Raw genomic sequence first — 19,057 nt, forward strand, 5'->3', positions numbered from 1 at the left:
TGCAACCCACGGCAGTCACTTCAAGTTACAACCTCCACAAAAGTGCTGGCAGATTTACAATCACAATAAATCACCAGGTTTCTGGAGATGTTCCAGGTGCATATCCGCAAACTGCTCAGAAGTACTGTACCCTTACCAGAATATGCCGCTAGTAATTTTCCGTGCCTCACTCGCCACAGTTATGAAACTGCTGGAGCCAGCAAATGATTGCAATCACTTATCAATCCTGGGCACATTGTGCAAATTCCTTGGCAGAAGCCCAACGGTTGTGCATCAACCATTAAATTACTCCATGCAAAAGAGATCATCTTTATTTCTCCAACTCACACCACCCCTTCCCCCAGCACACGTCAAAGATTTCAAAACTATCTCCTGACCCTCAAGCTACTGGTTTTGCGAAACAATTTGCTGCATCCTTCAGTAATGAAGCCAGGCATAAAAATGCCAAGCACTTGACAAAGAGCCCTTAATCGGCTCGGACTCCCCCTTGCAGGCATTTCAGAAACAAAAAGCAGATTGATTTATGTTCTGGCTTACTGCGCGGAGTTCTGTCCAGCGTCGTTACTCGGAAGGTGCCCCACTTTTGTACTTCCTCCCCTGATTTCTAGCTGCCAGCTCCCAAAATTAAAGTGATTAATAGCCTCACCCCTGCGAGCTGTCACAAGTATTATAGTTCTCAAAACTAAAACGCCAAAGCATTTCTCTTCCCAATCTGGAGATAGTTTGAAAAAATCCAGTGTAGATGCTTTTAAGTGATTTCGGAGGTTCGGTTGTGTTTCTCCCAAGAAAGCCTTTCTATAAAAAAACATAAAAGCCTCAGTGTTGGTCTGAATTTAAACAAGGGCTGAGGCAAAACAACTCAAAACAAACTTGGTAGGAAACACGCCTTGCGGTCTGTCAGTGAGAAACCCATTGTGTACCCTTGCACAAAGGTAAGCCTTCTGGGAGGATTTGGTTTTGAAGTTTAACTGAGAGGGGGGTTGGGGTTAATAAAAACAAGCGAGATCTGAGGTGCCTCAGTGGAAATCCTGCCTACGGAATAGGCAGCTTGCCAGACAAGCCTTCTGTGGTGCGACCGCAATGCATTTAGGCTTTAATGAAATCCAGGCAGTACACATTACATGGTGTATCTGCCGAGACCCAGCCTCTCTCCAGTAATCACTACCGATAAACACGCCAAGCAGAGACTCGGCTGCGGGAAGAGAGCGAGGGGGAGAGAGAGAGGGAGACAGACAGAAGTGGTTCGGTTCTGACGCTCTGTGCTCTCCCCCAACCTTGTTTCATTACTGTGATCAGATACTATCCGGGGCAGCCTCCTCCCTCCAGATAGTTTATGAAGTTTTTTTTTGTTGTTCCTCTCTCTCTGAAACGTCCAGTTCGCCCTGTTGATGGTGACATCGTTCAGTGGCCAGGTCCCGGGAGAAAATGAGCCGCTCGCCATTGCCCGCTGCACCTTCTCCCCGGGGGACGGCGAGTGAAGCACGTTAAACTTTGCAGGCGCGATGCACTCCTTCTGGCCTGCCCAGAGTACAAGGAACCATGGCATCACCTCGGACCAGTGACCCACACGCGGGGTAAAGGACGGCTCCTTGAGCAGTGCTTCATATTGACCAGGACTCAAACTTCCCCTTTGGATTCCAACGTTTCATGTTCCTTCTCAAACAAGAACCTGAATTCCTTATGATCGGAAAATCCAGGTGCAGGATCCAAAACCGGGTAAGTGTTTCTGCTTTATCGTCCCGCGTTAGCCCTGAAATTGGAAACCAAATGCAATTTTGCTTGTCTTGAGTGTTTCTATGGCAACCCTTGAAGCACAGCCCTCGACCACCTACGTTAAAGCAACTTTTAGGAGTTTTAAGCAGTCCTTCATCAATTGTCACTCCTGTCTGTTAATCAATCCATGCTTAGGATGTTTCCGCGCACACTTTTTTTATGCCCAGAAAGTCAGTGGCTACAACATTACAGTTGCTGTGTGCAAGGGTCGGCTGCGCACTTGTGCTGTAAGTGTAGTTTGTATTGGTGTTTAGTACATTTAAAGGCAGAGTCGTGTTATTTATCACCACCTGCTCCCTTCTCCAGCCCCAAAGTAGTTGTAAATTTGCAGGAGTTGACACCTCTCCAACCCCGCGCTGTCATTAGTGAAATATGAGCAACATAAAAGTGACAGAATCGTTTTCCCTTTCACTCACTCAATGTGCAAAGGGGTGAGACTGCCCAGTGGCCAGTGAAAAGTCCTGCTAATTAACGGGATCTTTAAGATTAAGGAAAGGTGAAGTTGGAAGGGGGTGGGGGTGGTAGAAGAGATGCGATGAGAATCTGGCTGTGGCCTCAAGATTAAATGCGAGAGATTTCCACTAAAAAATGCCCAGAGTGGGCGACGTTTCCAGCTGTCCACCGGGATGCCTGGAATAGTCTGCAGGGCAGCATCATCCAGACTCTGCGGGAACCAAACCCTGAGACACTTCCCATTCAGCACGAAGATCTGCCGAGGGCATCGGGATTTTTGTACACGAGGAGAGCTTTAACACACTGAGATCTCAAGCCTGAGAATTAGACTGAGGAACGATGGAGAAGGAAATTAAACGAGCTCGATTCAAATCCTGTATTAGCAGGAAAAAAAGTGAAATAAAGAGGGATTAAAAGAGAAAAATCGAGATATAAAAGAAACAAAACAAAATAACATTTTTAAAACTCTCTAACAACTTGTAGGAGTGAGAGGACAGTTCAGTTCAAGGCTGGGAAGGTTGAGAAGAGGCATTACAGGAATCTCTTCTTTAAGAAGGTCATGTGCTGTCAAGAACCATTCCTAACTTTGGTAGTTTCATGGGTAGTAATACACATGCAAGAACTTCATGAGGCTCACAGGGCAGGTGAGGCCGAGCTAGCGGTGCTGTGAGACTAATGTCAGGTGACACATCATCCTGCTTCCTATGTCAACTTGCAATACATGTGGAATCTCTTGAACGCAACAAGTTGCTGGACGACTTGCACATTAATGATGGTAAGAGCCATTAAACTCATCTTAAATTTGGCAGCAAATTCTGGGCTCATCTCTGACATTTCTCTGCTCCAACATGTCATTGACGTAAACTCCGGATTCTGCTGTGCTCTGTATCATTGTGGCTGTAAGTTTTTGTTAGGTCAGCTAATAAGGCTGAGGCACCAGTCCCGTCATCCGACAAAGAGAAAATATTCACAAAGCACAAAGCTTGAGGAACCTAGAAAAGATTCATTCTGTTTAAACTCAAAAGCCAAACAAGAGAGCTCTGCTGATGTTCTGATACTTGATGCCATAGGCACAGTTGACAAATCAATATGTTGTCTTGTACCCATCAGTTTCTGATTTTTATGGAAACATGGATGGAACTGGGGAAACCCAAGTCTTAACTATCCACTAAAAATCCTTATTTTGGTTGCTTGACCTTCATTAGGCACACAAATATTGAAATCCACTCCCCTCCCCAGAAAAAGCTTTGGAAACCCATTTAGCAAAGGAGGAGTTTATTTGGGCACCAAGCACCACAGGTGCTCAATCAGAATCAGAATAAGGTTTATTATCAGTGTCTTAAATGACATGAAATTTGTTGTTTTGCGGCAGCAGTACAGTGCAGATATAAAATTACTATAAATTACAAAATAAATAAATAGTGCAAAAAAAGGAATAATGAGGTAGTGTTCATAGATCGTTCAGAAATCTGATGGTGGAGGGGAAGAAGCTGTTCCTAAATCATTGAGTGTGGGTCTTCAGGCTCCTGTACCTCCTCCCCGATGGTAGTAACGAGAAGAGGGCATGTCCCAGATGGTGAGGGTCCTTCATGATGGATGCCACCTTCTTGAGACACTGCCTCTTGAAGATGGCCTTGAAGGTGGCAAGGGTTGTTCCTGTGATGGAGCTGGCTGAGTCTACAACCCTCTGCAGCCTCTTGCGATGCTGTACATTGGAGCCTCCATACCAGGCTGTGATGCAACCAGTCAGAATGCTCCCCACCATACATCAATAGAAATTTGCAAGAGTCTTTGGTGACATACCAAATCTCCTCAAACTCCTAATGAAGTAGAGCTGCTGGTATGCCTTCTTCGTGACTGCATCAATGTGTTGGGCCCCGAATAGGTCCTCCAAGATGCTGACACACAGGAGCTTGAAGCTGCTCACCCTTTCCACCACTGACCCCTCATTGACGTCTGGTGTGTGTTCTCCTGACTTCCCCTTCCTGAAATCCACAATCAATTCCTTGGTCTTGCTGATGTTGAGTGCGAGGTTGTTGTTGCGACACCACTCAACGTCAGCAAGACCAATCTATCCCATTCCTGTATACCTCCTCATCGCCATCTGAGATTTTACCAACCACAGTGGTGTCATCAATGAATTTATAGATGGCGCTTGAGCTGTGTTTAGTCACACATTTATCAGTGTAGAGAGAGTAGAGCAATGGGCTAAGACACATCCTTGACGTGTGCCTGTGTTGATTGTCAGTGAGGAGGAGATGTTACTACCAACCCGTGCTGACTGTGGTCTCCCAGTAAGGAAGTCAAGGATCCATTTGCAGAGCGAGGTGCAGAGGCTCAGGTTTGGAATATGTTCCTTCCAGCCTTCTCCAATAGATTGTGGGCTGTGGACTGATGCCAACCTCATTTTGTTGTCCATCCGCACTTTGAGGTCCTATTACTTAGGGGGATCAGTTTTACCAATGGCCATGATTGACAATAGTGGTTGGGTACAGGAGGACACTGCTCACTGCATCAACTCTGTTCCAGCTCTGTGAAGAGAAAGCCAATAAGTCCCATTCCTCTGCTCTTTCCCTATGGCTTTGCAAATGATTTTACTTTCAAGTCTTCATTCGAGTTGCAACTGAAATCCAGAATTGGATCAGCATCCACCACATATTCAGGCCTTGCAGCCTAGATCAAATGTACTCGCTGCATTAACAACTTTTGCTAATGCGACAATCCTTGGAATTTTTGCCAATCTCTTTAAATGTATCACCTGTGGTCCTTGCACCTTTCACCATTGGGAACAGTTCCTCTCTATTTAGCACATTTCGTATTTGGCTATCAAATCTTCTCTCACCATTCTTCACCACCCCCCCCCCCCCCCCCCCCCCCGCCACCAAAAACAAATCAATGATCCTCCAGCCTATCTTTGCAACTCAAATCCTCACCCTGGGAAGGATTCTAATAAATATTTTAAGCACCCACTGTTGGGCTATGGGCTAAAGTGCAGGGGCCAGACTTGTACAGAGTCCTCTTTTTGCAGGCTAATTAGTGTTCTATAAAGGTTCTGCATAACCACCTTGCTTTTGTGCTCTATGTCTCTATTTACAAAGCACAAGATCCCCTAAGCTTTACTGCATACTTTCCAAACCTGCACTAGTAACCAACAAAGATTAACATCCATATACACCAAGATTTCTCATAGAGTCACAGAATAGTTCAGCATGGAGAAAGGCCATTTAGTACAAATCATGCACGTCAACCAATGGGCACCCTTCTGTATTAATCCCATCTGCCAGCACCTGGTCCATAGCCTTCAAGTGCTCATCTTGACATTCCTTAAATGCTGTCAGCAACTCAGCTTCAACAACTCTGTCAAGCAGTGCATTTCAGGTATTTACTGCTCTCTGGGTGAAGAAGGTCCCCCTCATGTCCCCTCTAAATCTCTTCCCCCTTACCCCAAATCTGTGTCCTCTACTTTTTATCTATATGGGGAAAAGTTTCCTGCAGTCTACTCTATTTATACCCCTTGTAATTTTGCATACCTTGTCCCACCTTAATCTCTTCCACTCCAGGGAGACAGACCCAGCTTCTCCAGTCTCTCCTCACAAAAATTAACTGCTCCATCTCGGGCAACATCCTGGTGAATCTCCTCTGCATTTTTTCCAGCACTATCACATTCTTTTATGTGTTCCCACACCCGCTTCAGAATTACACATTTATTCTAATATAGTTCCTCCTTGTTCCTTCTGCCAAAATGAAAAGGTTTTCTCCTCTCTGCATTACATTTCTGCCACCATCTGTCTGTCTATTATATCAGTCAATGTCCTCTTGAAGTCTGCTACTGTTCTCTTGAAGTCTGCTACTATCCTCCTCAATGTTAAGATTAAAATATTAATTCTAGAACAAAGCCATGTTTGAGCCCCATCACAAGTCATTGATTTTGTCAGTCATCCCGCTGATGGTCTAAAACTGAACTGGATTGATAGTAACTTGCACTGCATGGTTGACCCCAAGTTGAGTTTTGGACCTCTTACCTATGCTAGGGCTGTCAATGTAACTTCTCCGTCTGATTCTGCTCCTGCCCCAGATCAAAAATGGCTGAAACTGTTAGTCAGGCCTTTGTGACCTCCAGACTTGATGATTCGTTTTCATTTATACAGCACGGTAACAGGCCCTTCCGGCCTAACGAGACCACGCCGCCCATTTTAAACCCATGTTAAGCTACTGTACATCTTTAGAATGTGGGAGGAAACCGGAGCACCTGGAGGAAACCCAGACGGACATGGGGAGAATGTACAAACTCCTTACAGACAGCGACAGGAATAAAACCCCGATCACTGGCGCTGGAATAGCGTTGCATTAACCACCTGTTGTATTGTTGCTAATGTAAACCAGATTAGGGATCTGTTTTGATCACAAGATAGTGAACCATCAAGTTTTGGAAAGTGTGATGATTCTAATCAACGTCTGGTTGATTTGAAGAGTAAAATTTCAGCTGTTGGAAATGTAAAATAAAAACAGAAAATACCGGAGATACTCAGCAGGTCAGCAGCAATTGTGAAGAAAGGAACAGAGTTAACATAGTAAGTCAATGTTCTGGTGAGGGGTCATTGACCTGGAATGTTAGCTCTGTTTCTCTCTCCACAGATGCTGTCTGACCTGCTGAGTATCTCCAGTGTTGTCTGTCTTTATTCTGGTTTGCTTCCTTTCCTCTATCCTTTATACATTTGAGATCCACCCAAAATTCTGCTGCCTATACATCAACTCACTCCCCAGATGACACCTGTATGTTTCATGACTACATTGGCTCCCAGTTAAGCGATGGCACAATTTCAATATACTTATTTCTGTTTTCAGATCTCCCCATTGTCCCATACCACACCCTCTGTGCCTTCAAACTCCTCCAGCCCCATTACTCTTTATCTGTGCTGTTCTAATTCTGACCTCTTGCTTGTGCCCAAATTAAACTGCTGCACCAATGGTCGAGTTGCTTCAACTGCGAAGGTCCTAAGCTTTGCAATTTCCCCGCTAAATTTAATCGCTTCACTGTCTTTTTCCTTCTTCAAGATATCCTACAACCTATCCCTCTAGCCAATCTTTTAATCATCCATCTCAATATTTTCTAACATGGCGCAGCATCAATTTTTGTTCAAATACCCTCCTTGAAATGCCTTAGGATGTTTTGACTACATTAAGCCTGCTGTACGATTGGAAATCAATGCTGTCACAATGGTAAGAAAATGCCCAGATTGAAAGCATCCCTCGTTTCAGGATCAGACATAACAATTGCAACCAGAGGAGACATTGAATCTCATCTGGGGTAATTCATTTCAAAGGAAATGCAAAATCCTCTGGCCTACTCCAAAATACAGAGGCAGACGGTGCTTTAAACTTGTACAATGGTTCCCCAAACACAAACAGATTAAGGTCTGCCTTGAGCAGCAGGACGGAATATAACAGATGCTCTAACTGCTGACACCACAAAGCCAACAGGAAATGTTTTCACCACTCCCGCTGATAATTGCAGTGATGCATTATATACAATGCAAATTTTTACAAATCTACTTCTGACCTTCATTTGTGCATCATTTCAGACTTCAAATTGACTTCACAGTTACATCAAGATTAAATTCAAAAAAGAAAACTTGCATTTCTCTAGCAACTTTCAGAGCTTCAGGATATCCCATTCTGTATTATAACCAACTTTGAAGTGTAGGCACTGGAGTAACCGAGGAAACTCCAGGTTTGAGGAAACGTCAATCTGAGCAAAGGAAAGAGCAACAATATCAAGCAGATTAACTGGACATTATTGGAATGATACTGGCTGTGGGTTACATGTTGACAGGACTCCAGGGCGAATTCATTTGATAAAGAGAATATGTTTTCTATTACTTGCTTCAGGAATTGTTATTCAGTTGTTTTGCGCGGTATAATTCAGTGGAGTTCATGTTGTAATAAAATCAAAAGTGCTGTAAATATCCAGCAGGCCGGGCAACATCTGTGGTGAGGGGAACAGAGTTAGTGTTTCAGGTCAATGACCTTTCATCAGGTTCTGCCTGTCCCGCTGAGTATTTCCAGGTTTTTCTGTTTTCATTTCTGATCTCCAAGCATTCGCAATTTTTTTTTGTGATCATTCTTCAACCATGGCCCTTCATTACCTGCCCCTGTAACATCCATTCACAGGCTCATGGCGATAGACCTCAGCGCTGTTTGTTCCTCCTTTAGTCATAAAAAACACAGAATTCTGTTTTGATGATAGCCCTCCCTACATTCACAGAATTCTGCTGAATGTTTAGAACTGTAGTTTTAATAGAACTATTTTCATTAAGTACTTTTACTCTTTTAAGTCTTTTAAATGTAAAATTCTCATACTTGTAATTAAATTCTTCTGTAGCTTCATCCTTTTTCTTTGAAATCCTAGCAACTCTCCAAGATTTCTGCCCTTCAAATTTGCATATCTGTGATTTTACCTCAACCATCCCTACAGATGCCATGCCCCTTATCCCCAAAATCCCCTCCCTAAACCTTGCTGTCTCTTTTTCCTCCCTGACTAAGCTTTTATTTACCTGCACATTGTCTCCTTATGTGACTTGACGCAAATTTTGTCTCATAACATTCCTGTCATGTAGCTTGGGTCACATTGCTACATCAAAGTCGCCACATACGTAAACATTATTGTTAATGTTGTCCTGAGGTCATGAAAGTCATTATGGCTATGAAGGTCATTTAGTTGCACACCCTACATATGATGCAGAAAGATTATAATAATTCTAAAGCATAATTCATAAATCTGTTGAACTGCAAGAGTAGAATTTTGCTCATTCTGGTTTCCAGTAAGTTTTTTCTTTTAACTGCAATCGTTTGTGACCTCTACTTTTTTTACATTAGAAACTCATCCACTGCTGATAATAAACTGGGAGACAAGGGAAGGATGGCCCCTGCACTCATATAAATGGAAAACTCATATCTGCACCAAATATCTGGAGCTGCATTAGCTCTGAGTTCTTCTGTTGTTCAACCAACTATTAATGAGGAACATGCATTTATGTCATATGAAACTGGCGTACAAATATGTCAGTTTCACATGACATAAATGTCTGTTGTGCATGACCCTCCTAACGATTAGCAGAAGTTATGGATAAACCCCTGGCTTTGAGATTTTTGACCTTCAGAAGGGAAAGGGGGAGAAGAGGATCTTAAATTGAGCTGAACTTGCATCTACCCACTTGCATTATTCCCTGATCTGAAGGGCTTAGAACAAAATGACTTGAGTGTAAGAGGCAGGTGCTTGCGCTGTTTACGGGGTAACAGATCCCAGCTAAATGGGAAATGAGGGGAGAGGAAGTAAAGGTAGGAGAGGTGGAGAGGAGCAGAAAGATGGAGAAGTGGAACATTTTTCAGCATCATCTTTTTAAAATGTTTGTGACTCCAGGAGAAAATGGGGCAAATGATCAAAACAAATGGCTAATTCCTTTGCAATCTATTGAGTTGCAAAACTGGCCTTCACACTTCCTCCCACCAATAGCTGCCAGGTCCCTATGGGTGGGACAGTGTCCCCAACCCCCACCCCTACCAAAGATTAAGTTGGTGAGTGACCTACACTTGAAATATTTTGCTGGTGTGTGTGGTACTCATTGCAGAGGCTGCATAGGGTTAAGTACATCCCTTTTGAGACAATATTTGTCACAGTCGAATTCTTCTGGATAAACAAAGTACATTCATACAAAAAGAAAAGGCAGCACAGATGTATGAGTGTGCCATGTTATTAAAGTCACTGAATCAACAAAGGGCACTGAAAGAGGTGTTTTTCTTCACAAAGCTGAATCAACAACATTTTCTTGTTCAACCCATTTCAAACCTTGCACATAATTAAGGTTGTGCTTAGAGGTTGTAATTTTCAAAAAAATATATTAATTTAAGCACCATATCACACAACCTGAGCAATGCACCAATGCCTGCCCAAGCAGAAAATGCAGCAGCCTGCAACTAGATTGTTTCTGCTGGGAATACAATTATACAAAAAAAATTACAGCACGGGAGGCCATTTGACCCACCACATCAATGCTAGCTGATGAAAAGTGATCCAGTTTAATCCCACTGTACAGTTTATGGTCTGTGGCCTTGCAGGTGATGACACTAAGCGATTATCCAAAAACTTAAAATGTGCTGCAGTTACCCTTTCAGGCAACATTGTAGGCCCCTAACAATCTTCAGGTGAAAACAATTCCCATCTCCCTGCTAATCCCTCAACCAATTATTTTAAATCCACGCCACCTGTTGTTGAGTTTTCTGCCAAGGAAGGAAGTGTTCTTTATCCATCATCTTGGCCCAGTATAATTTTATACAACTCAGTTAAATCTCCAGTCAGCTTCCTTTATTCCAAAGAAAGCAACCCCAGCTTAGCCAGTCTTAGCTCAAATTGTTGCTAAAATTCTCCACTTGAGCAACATTTACTTAAATCCCTTCTGTATCCTCTCTAATACTACCATATACTTCCTGTAACATCAGGGCTATCAGAGTAGAACATGGTAAACTATTTCTTTTTTAACCCATTTCAGGCCATTATTAGGTTGTAATTGGTAAAAAACATAATTAGGTTATAATTGGTAAAAAAAAATAAGCACTACAATACACAACCTGAGCAGTGTTACATTGCCTGTCCAAAAAGAAAACACCACAGCTGACAATCAGATCATTGCTGCCTGGTTTAAAATCATAGAAGTACAGCCCATCATGTCCACACCAGCCAATCCTGAGCACTGCTCCCTCGAGGGTTACCAATCACTACATCTGAGGGTTCCCAGTCATTACACCTCCCCAGTGTTTCTGACTTCCTCACCTCCCTCCTGGGCTTTTGAACTCTACTTCCCCACAGGGAACCTGATCTCTACATACCCCCTATGTTCTCAATATGTACTCTCCCGAGGATTCTGGATCAGTACACTCCCAAGGATCCCAATCTGTACGCTCACAGAGTTCTCGATCTGTAAACGCCAAATGTTCCCCATCTGTACACTCCTGAGGATTCTCCATTTGTACACTCCTGGAGTTCTTGATCTGTACACTCCCAAATGACTCAGTCTGCACACTTACAAGGTTCCTAATCTACACATTCCCAAGGATTCCCAATCTCTGTATCCTTGATGGTTGCCAATTGCTACAACATTGCCCATCCCCTACCCAGGTTTGCAGTTGCTGCCTGCTGCCAAGGGTTCCAATCACCACACTTCTGAGGGTTCATTGATACTGCTCCTGTGAGAATGTTTCTTGATTGCTTTTGTGGCTCAGGACCAGCACCCTTGCCTCCAAGTTAGAAGGCTTGTGTTTAGCTCCCTCTCAACCCATTCTGTTTTTCTGCCTGTTTATCAACTTTGGGAAAAGTTTTCACCCTGTGGTTTTATCCTCTCTGATTGACAACTATGTGGCGATATCTACTGACTGGTGAGAAGAATCCTGTCATTCATTTATACAAGATTTGTGCTCAACATATTTTAGCACTAGCATTGTCAAAACTAAAATAATGTTCAAGAATAACAAGTACAGTCCACAGCATGGAAACAGTCACTTGGCCCACTAAATCCACACCGACTATCAAGCATTTACACTAATCCTAAATTAATCCCATTTTATTCTCCCCACATTCCTATCAATACTCCCAATATTCTACCACTCACATAAACATTAGGGATGATTTACAGTGGTCAATTAACTGACCATCCCACATGACTTTGGGATGTGGCAGGGAACTGGAGCGCCTGGGGGAAATCCACGTGTTCACAGGGAGAACATGCAGACTCCACACAGACGTTAACAGATTGAACCTGGGTTGCTGGAGCTGTAAGGCAGTAGCACTAATACTCTGCCACCCAATATTTAATAGTCCCACTGCTTTAGGTAGTATTTTGTTTGCAGTTGAAAACATGGAAATCCACTTTGTGTGGATTCTTACTCCATTTCACACCACTGTTCGTCAATATCTGGACCTGCAAAGCGTAAGAAATACATAGAAATATTTCCTAACCAACCCTGAAAGGTCTAGCTGTAGCTGACAGAACATGCACGTTCGTCCCCAACTTCACAACCAACAGAAATTTTCCTCTCCATCAATCAATCAGTTGGCCATGGTATCTCATGAACAACAATCAAAACACACTCTTTCAAAAGAAGTAAAGAAAATATGATACCACTGACAATTAATTATAACTAAAGTACAAACACTAAAGATTTTGTCAATTATATGGATGCAGATATTAGAGGGAATTGTCTTATTAAATGGAATGTTAGGGTATGGAATATCTCAGAGACAGCAGTGGAAGGGGAGGATTCAGGGTAACTCTTAAAAGGGATGTGCATTAACATATGAAAAAGAAAAATATATTCAAAAGGTTTAGAGAAACAGGTAGGTGAGTGGGAATAAATGGATCAACCTTCTGTAAGCAAGCCAGCATAAGTTCTACAAGAACTGTTTGGTCTTGCACTTGAAGCAGAGGAGTGATGGGCTTCCAATCACGATACCCACACTCACAATCTGCTTCTGGAATGAGGAAGGGGTGAAGTGGAAGGAAACCTGCAATTCTATTGCAGTAAATTTATATAGAATCCTTAACAATCTCAACTTACATATACGTATAAAGCACCATTAACAAAATAAAACATTCTGAAGTGCTTTAAGGTGTATTATTAAACAAAGTCTGTCAAGTGGGACAGAAGGGTATGATGGGTGGTATGGGGATCCCGAACATAGCTCTGCAGGAGCATCAACCCTTACACTTGTCCAACAGGTATGAGGTTCTTGCAGCCTTTGTGAATGAGACAAGAGGCTGCAGCATGGATAAACAAAAATCCTTGGCACCAGTTGTGGGAATGAAATTTAATATAATGGTAATCAGGTACAGTATGGTTACAGGGATAGGTACTGTTCTCTGCAGCTGTGAGCTGAATTCTGGAGGCTATGTTGCCTGTCCGGTGGCAAGGTTAAGGACATTTCCTCAGGGCTGGAAAGAAGTATGGAACAGAGGGAAAAATTCCTGGTCTATGTTGAGACCAATGACATGAATAAGACCAAGGAGGCTTTCTGAAGGAATGTGGGGGTCCAAATGAAAAAAAAGACCCACAAAGGGAGAAGTCTCTGGATTTCTTCCTGACCCATGTCCAAAATGGCATAGGGTAAATAACCTACAGGAAATAAATGCAAACCTCAGAGAATGGTGTGGTTCATTTCACTAGGCACTGACACCTATACTGGGGAAAGAGGGAGCTGGCTTGCTGTGATGGGCTTCACTTGAATTGGGCTGGGACCAGCGTTCTGGAGAAGCAAATAACTAGAGCTGTAGATACACCTTAAACTAAGTATGGAGGGGGTGGGTGAGCAAGTGCTGATAGTGAAAGATTAGGAAATTAAAGGCAAAGGCCAAAGTGACTGTCAGGGGAGAAAAATGGGTAATGATAACCAAAGTCTGTCAGGAAGAGATAGACATACAAACATTACAGTAATAGAGTCAGAGCAGGAAAAAAATGGGGAAAGAATAAAACTGAAGGCTCTTTATCTGAAAACATGCTGCATTTGTAACAAGATGGATGAATTAGTGCCATAGATGGAAATAAATGGAAGTGATCAAATTGACACAGTTACACAAACTGACCAAAGTTGAAAATTCAATATTCTAGGATCCTTAATGTTTAGAAGTGATAGGCAAGATGGAAAAGAAGGGGTGGCCTTGAGCTTAAGGAATGGAATAAAGGCAGTAAAGAAGAAAAATCGTAATTCTAAAAATCAAGAAGCAGGATCAGTTTAGGTGGAGCCAAGCAGCACAAGTATTGGTGCGCATTGTCCCCAAACAGTACTGTATGGCATTGTATAAATTAGGAAGTGAGAGGTGCCTGTAACAATATATTAATCTATATATACGTAATCTACATATACAGTAGCAGTAATAGTGTGGAGTATGAATTCATGGAGTGTGTAAAGATGGTAGTCTTGATTAGTATATTGTGAAATCAGTGAAGAAAGAGGCAATTTTAGATCTAATGTTTCTAAAGTAAGGAAGTAATTGATTATCTGATGGGTAAGAAACCTTTAGAGAGGAGTGACAATAATACATAAAATTTTATTTAATAGGTAGGACAATAAGCACGCAATAGCTAATGTTTTACAAGTAATAGTTTACAAGTAATATACATTCCCTTTAAAGGCAAAACATTCAACAGGGAAAGTGTGGCTATCAAGAGAAGTTGATGATAGGAAAAAGCGTGTGATGATGCCAAAGAAAACAGCAAGCCAGAGGATTGGGGAAATGTCAGAGTACAGCAAAGGAGGGCTAAGGCATTGATACAGAAAAAGAAAGTGGAACGCAAGAGTGATCCAGCGAGAAACATAAAAACAGACAGTAAAAGCTTCCATAGATATGTAAAAAGGAAAGGTTATGTTTATCGGGATCCTTTATAGAATAAAATGGGAAAAAAGCAGAGAAATTAAACAATTATTATATATCTGTCTTCATGAAAGAAGAAACATAAAACCTTCTGAAAATAGTGGAGAACCAGAGGTCAAGTATAAATGAGGAGCTTGAAGAAATTGACATTAGTAAAAAGATTAGTATTGTAAAAATTAATGAGACTGAATGGTGATATCTCTCTCAGACCCAAATGACTTCAATCCTAGGGTTTAGAAGGTGGCAGCTATGGAGACAGTGGATGTACTAGTTGTCATGTCCCAGAATTCAAGAGATTCTAGGACAGTTCCCACAGATTAGTGAAGTTACATTTGTTACCTTCCACTTATGAAAGAAGGGAGAGAGTACATCAGCTGGCCTGCCTCCACTAACAGAAATGCTGGAGTCTATTATGAAGGAAGTGATACTGAGAGAACAGTGATGGGGTTGGGCATAGGCAAAGTGAATTTATGAATGGGAAATTATGTTTAAATTGCCTGGAAATTTTTGAGGTTATAACTAGCAGAATAAATAAGTGTAAACCAGTTACGTGGTCTATTTGGACTTACAGAAGGCCTTTGATAATGCATCCTACAGAAATTATTTACAAACATAAAAGAGCATAGGATTGGGGACAAAATACTGGAGTTGATTGAGGATGAGTTAATGGATTGATTCCTGGAATGGCAGCTTTGTCCTACAAGAAGAACTTAAGCAGACTATGCTTGTATTCCCTTGAGTTTAGAAAAATGAGAGAAAATCTCATTGTAATGTACAAAATTCTTCTGGGGCTTGACAAGAGTAAATGCGAGGGCGATGTTTCCCTGACAAGGGTGGGTAGATGAGAGGCCATAGCCTCAAACCAGGAAGTCAGACTCTCAGGATAGAGATGAGAGTAAATTTCTTCACCTAGAGGGTAGGAAATTTTTGAAATTCTCTACCTAAGAGGGCTGCGGAGTCTCAATTGATGAGTATATTCAAGACAGTGATCAACTAATTTTTTAACATTAAGCAAATCAGCGAATTGTGGCTAGTGCAGGAAAGTGGCATTGAGGGAAATGATCAACCATTACTTTGTGATTAGCAGAGCCGGAACGATTTATTATGTTCTTATCTTTTATGTTCTTATTGGCCACCTAAGAAGTTAATGGGACAGGTGACAGAAAAATGATTATAAGAAGCACCTTGAGTAAAGTCAGAGGGGTTTATGGCAGGAATTCTAAAGCTAAGCAGCTGAAGGCACAGCTGTGACTGGTGGAGATAAGTAAATCAGGGATGCCAGATTGGAGGAGTGCTGTTATCTCAGTCAGTAGGTAGAAGATTGTGAAGGTAATAGTAATGCCATCAAAACATTTGAAAAAGAGGATGGGAATTTTAAAATTGTTGCACTGCAGAGTATGGTCATCTGTAGTGTGGTTAACGAAGCAATGCAGACCTTGAAAAGTTAGGCCCTGCTGGCCTACAATAGGTAATTGGATAAGTGCAGCTAGCATACCCAAATGTGTCAAAAACTGTAAAGATAATTTGCAGATCATTTTTTTTACCATTTTGACTTAATGACAGCTGATAAAAATGTGCAAAAACAGACCCATATATTTTTGAAATGCAGCACGGAGAATCTGTCTCCAAGGATAAGTTGAAATATTTTCTCTGGAAAAATTCCATCAGGGATGTACTCTGGACTACAAAAATAAATCAGAGGAAAGAGTTGAGTTATAGTGTGTAAAAACAACTGTTAATTGCACTATGCCATGGAGTTCATGAAAACAGGCACACTCTTGTGCGGAAAACAGTCTGCTCTGCTATACCATGTATCAGCCAAAACTACTTCCTTCCCCTGACATACACTCTGTACTTGTGTAACTGCATATGGCAAGGTAAAACTTCATAGCTTATTAAAATTCCATTTGAAATAACTATGGTACAGCAGGCATTGCAATTTCTCAAAGTCGTTCAGCTATTCAACAAGAAATAAATTAATGTTGGTATCCTCAATGTTTCTGGACTGGATGGACCTCTTTTTTTCTGCGGGGATTGGTTAGGAATGCTTATTTACAAATTTATACACTATAACATACCGAAAATGTCGGTATGAACTTTAAAGTTACATAATGTAGAGGGACATTTCATTGCCACAGTAGGAAGGATGGATTATTAAACCAGAAGAAATTTAATTCCCATAACCCCTCCCACTTACAAAAACTGTATATTCTAATGGTCACGGCAAGAGTAGCTAATGCCTAGGAAACAATTTGCCTATATAATAGTCATTCGATTTGCCAGTTCCTTAAGGACTGGCCCAGATAGTCTTTAGGAATTAAAGTTAAATTTCCTGGACAAGTTTGTAAATCAAAGAAAAATCTTTATTCTTTTCCCCTCAATTTTCTTTGAATGCTTTCATTATAAAGGTATTGGAAGGGTGTGAAATGGCTCTTTGTCTGTGCGGGGCAGTTGGAGGGGAAAGATCATGTGATCAAGCCTTCAGGAATTTGTCCAGAGTTGGTACATTTTCCTTTTTGTAACAAGTTGCTCAATTCAAATTATCCAGCTATTTAATTTTTAGTACAGTATTTCAATTTGTTTGGCATTATTGTTGATGATTTCAGAGTATTCAACAGTTTTATGCTTAGATGACAAACTAACAAGAATAAGGTTTACTAAAATGGCATGGAAATCTTTTAAGATCCTGGATTTAAATAAATGCATGCCTATATTAACTTGGGCAAAATACAGTTATGTTATGTGGTCTATTCTCAAAAGGGTTCAATTTAAAAATAGGCACTTGGCATGTACCAGATATGAAAAATGTTTGCTCTTACTCCAAAGGATTTTCACATATTGTGGAAAATCAGTACTGGTGAATGAAACTCTTTCCATTGCATGGACAATTAAGCCCTCTCAGGACAGGCAAACATAGGAAAGTCCATTCTATTTTGTCCCAATAATGTGCCTCAGCCACTGATCACCCAATATCAGCAGTGGCATGTTGGAATATTTCCATTTCACACAATGGATATCCTGAGGTCTCTCTGGTTATGAATGCCATTTAATGTTGAGTAGGGTGAGGAGGTCTATGCTTACTGGGAATTGAAGTGAGACATTTCAAACTTATTTCATATGGGACCCTTAATCAATATGTGGAGGGAAGTTTCATCCATCATTCCAGGCAGCACTTAAACCCAGGCCACTCCAAGCTGATCTAATAATTGTTGGGAGGAGTCTATGTTCAATGGGGGATCCAATGATTGAGGGGATCATCTAATTCTTGATGAGAAGCTAATTCTTAGAGGTGTTGGAGTAAAATCCCAGACTTGGGACAGCACATCTTTGATGATATGATTCAATATATTCAAATCAGACTTAAAACTGTAACACAATTATAGCCTTCTAATGGCTCTGCTATGGCTTACCGATTATTTAAATGGATAGAAGCATTAAATCCAAAACTCAACTTTACAATCTCTGGTGAATGCTACTTTTTATAAATCAATAAATAAAGTATTTCTCAGAGGAGGATTAGAAACTACCATGAGAACCTTCACAGCCACATTGACCCACTGCCTGTAGAATTACTGAATGCTGCTTTACAAAAGAGTTTTGAGTCACATTGTTCTACAGCCATGAGAAATTGATTTATTCCAACAGTCCCTCACTTTGTAGCACCAATGAGGATTCTCCAAGGAATAAATTGATTCCAGGAGTCCACAAATGCCAATCATTTTATTACTGAACTCTGACATCCCTCTCTAAATCGGTCTTGATTCAGGTGAATCTGCCAGTCCTCCCATGAATATTAGACAATCCTACAGGAACAGAAGCATCTGTTGCTGGAATATAGGGTGTCAACTCCAGTTGTATATATGCTTGGAGGATTCATTACCCGATTCCCACCTCTTCCACCTAACTATCAGTCAAACAGCCTTTTACCTTAACCCTAATATTTTTACAGCAAATATATAAACATTTTTAATTACAAAGGAACTTCTATAGTGCATTTATGAATTTTCTATTTAAGTTTTGATCAAAGAGATTAATCCCTAGAGACTGTAGGGCAATCGTGGATTGTTGGTGATCTCACATGAAAGTCGCACATTCATGTCAGTCAGCTGGTCTAGACCATGGTCAGGTGAATGGGTCATTAGCTCATGTATCAGATGGTATGGTCAGAATTTGATTCCAGGGAATGAACTTGTGTCCTAAATCATTATGTACCTGGTCATTAACTGACCAACAGGAGGTCAGTTTCATTTCTGGTTTGGCTGTCTGTGCCCTAACTTGTAGCCATTAGCCAACTGAAATTCATTGGCCCTAGTTATTGGCAGTGCCTTGCTTTTAAAATTCTAAGTCTTGTGTTCATATACTACCATGGCCCAGCTCCTCAAAACCCTGGTCCTCCTTCAGTTGGGTAACCC

The 19,057-nt window shown here is 41.4% G+C and overlaps 2 protein-coding genes across 10 annotated transcripts in view; one reads left to right on the forward strand and one right to left on the reverse strand.

Moving 5' to 3' along the window:
- Positions 1-19,057, reverse strand: part of LOC127573099 (uncharacterized protein C7orf50) — a 281,007-nt gene that overhangs the window by 20,791 nt on the left and 241,159 nt on the right. The window lies entirely within an intron of this gene.
- The window catches only part of gpr146 (G protein-coupled receptor 146), an 80,654-nt gene continuing 62,265 nt past the window's right edge, over positions 669-19,057 (forward strand). For 4 of the 6 annotated variants that reach the window (XM_052020960.1, XM_052020962.1, XM_052020959.1 and 1 more), the window contains exon 1: positions 1,060-1,716. The gene's annotated coding sequence lies outside the window, so the exon portion shown is untranslated. Of the gene's footprint in view, positions 933-1,058; positions 1,717-19,057 lie in introns of those variants that run through there. The other 2 variants (XM_052020961.1, XM_052020963.1) reach the window with 2 other exon arrangements.

Source organism: Pristis pectinata, chromosome 8 (assembly GCF_009764475.1).
Source record: "Pristis pectinata isolate sPriPec2 chromosome 8, sPriPec2.1.pri, whole genome shotgun sequence".
NCBI classification, from domain to species: domain Eukaryota; kingdom Metazoa; phylum Chordata; class Chondrichthyes; order Rhinopristiformes; family Pristidae; genus Pristis; species Pristis pectinata.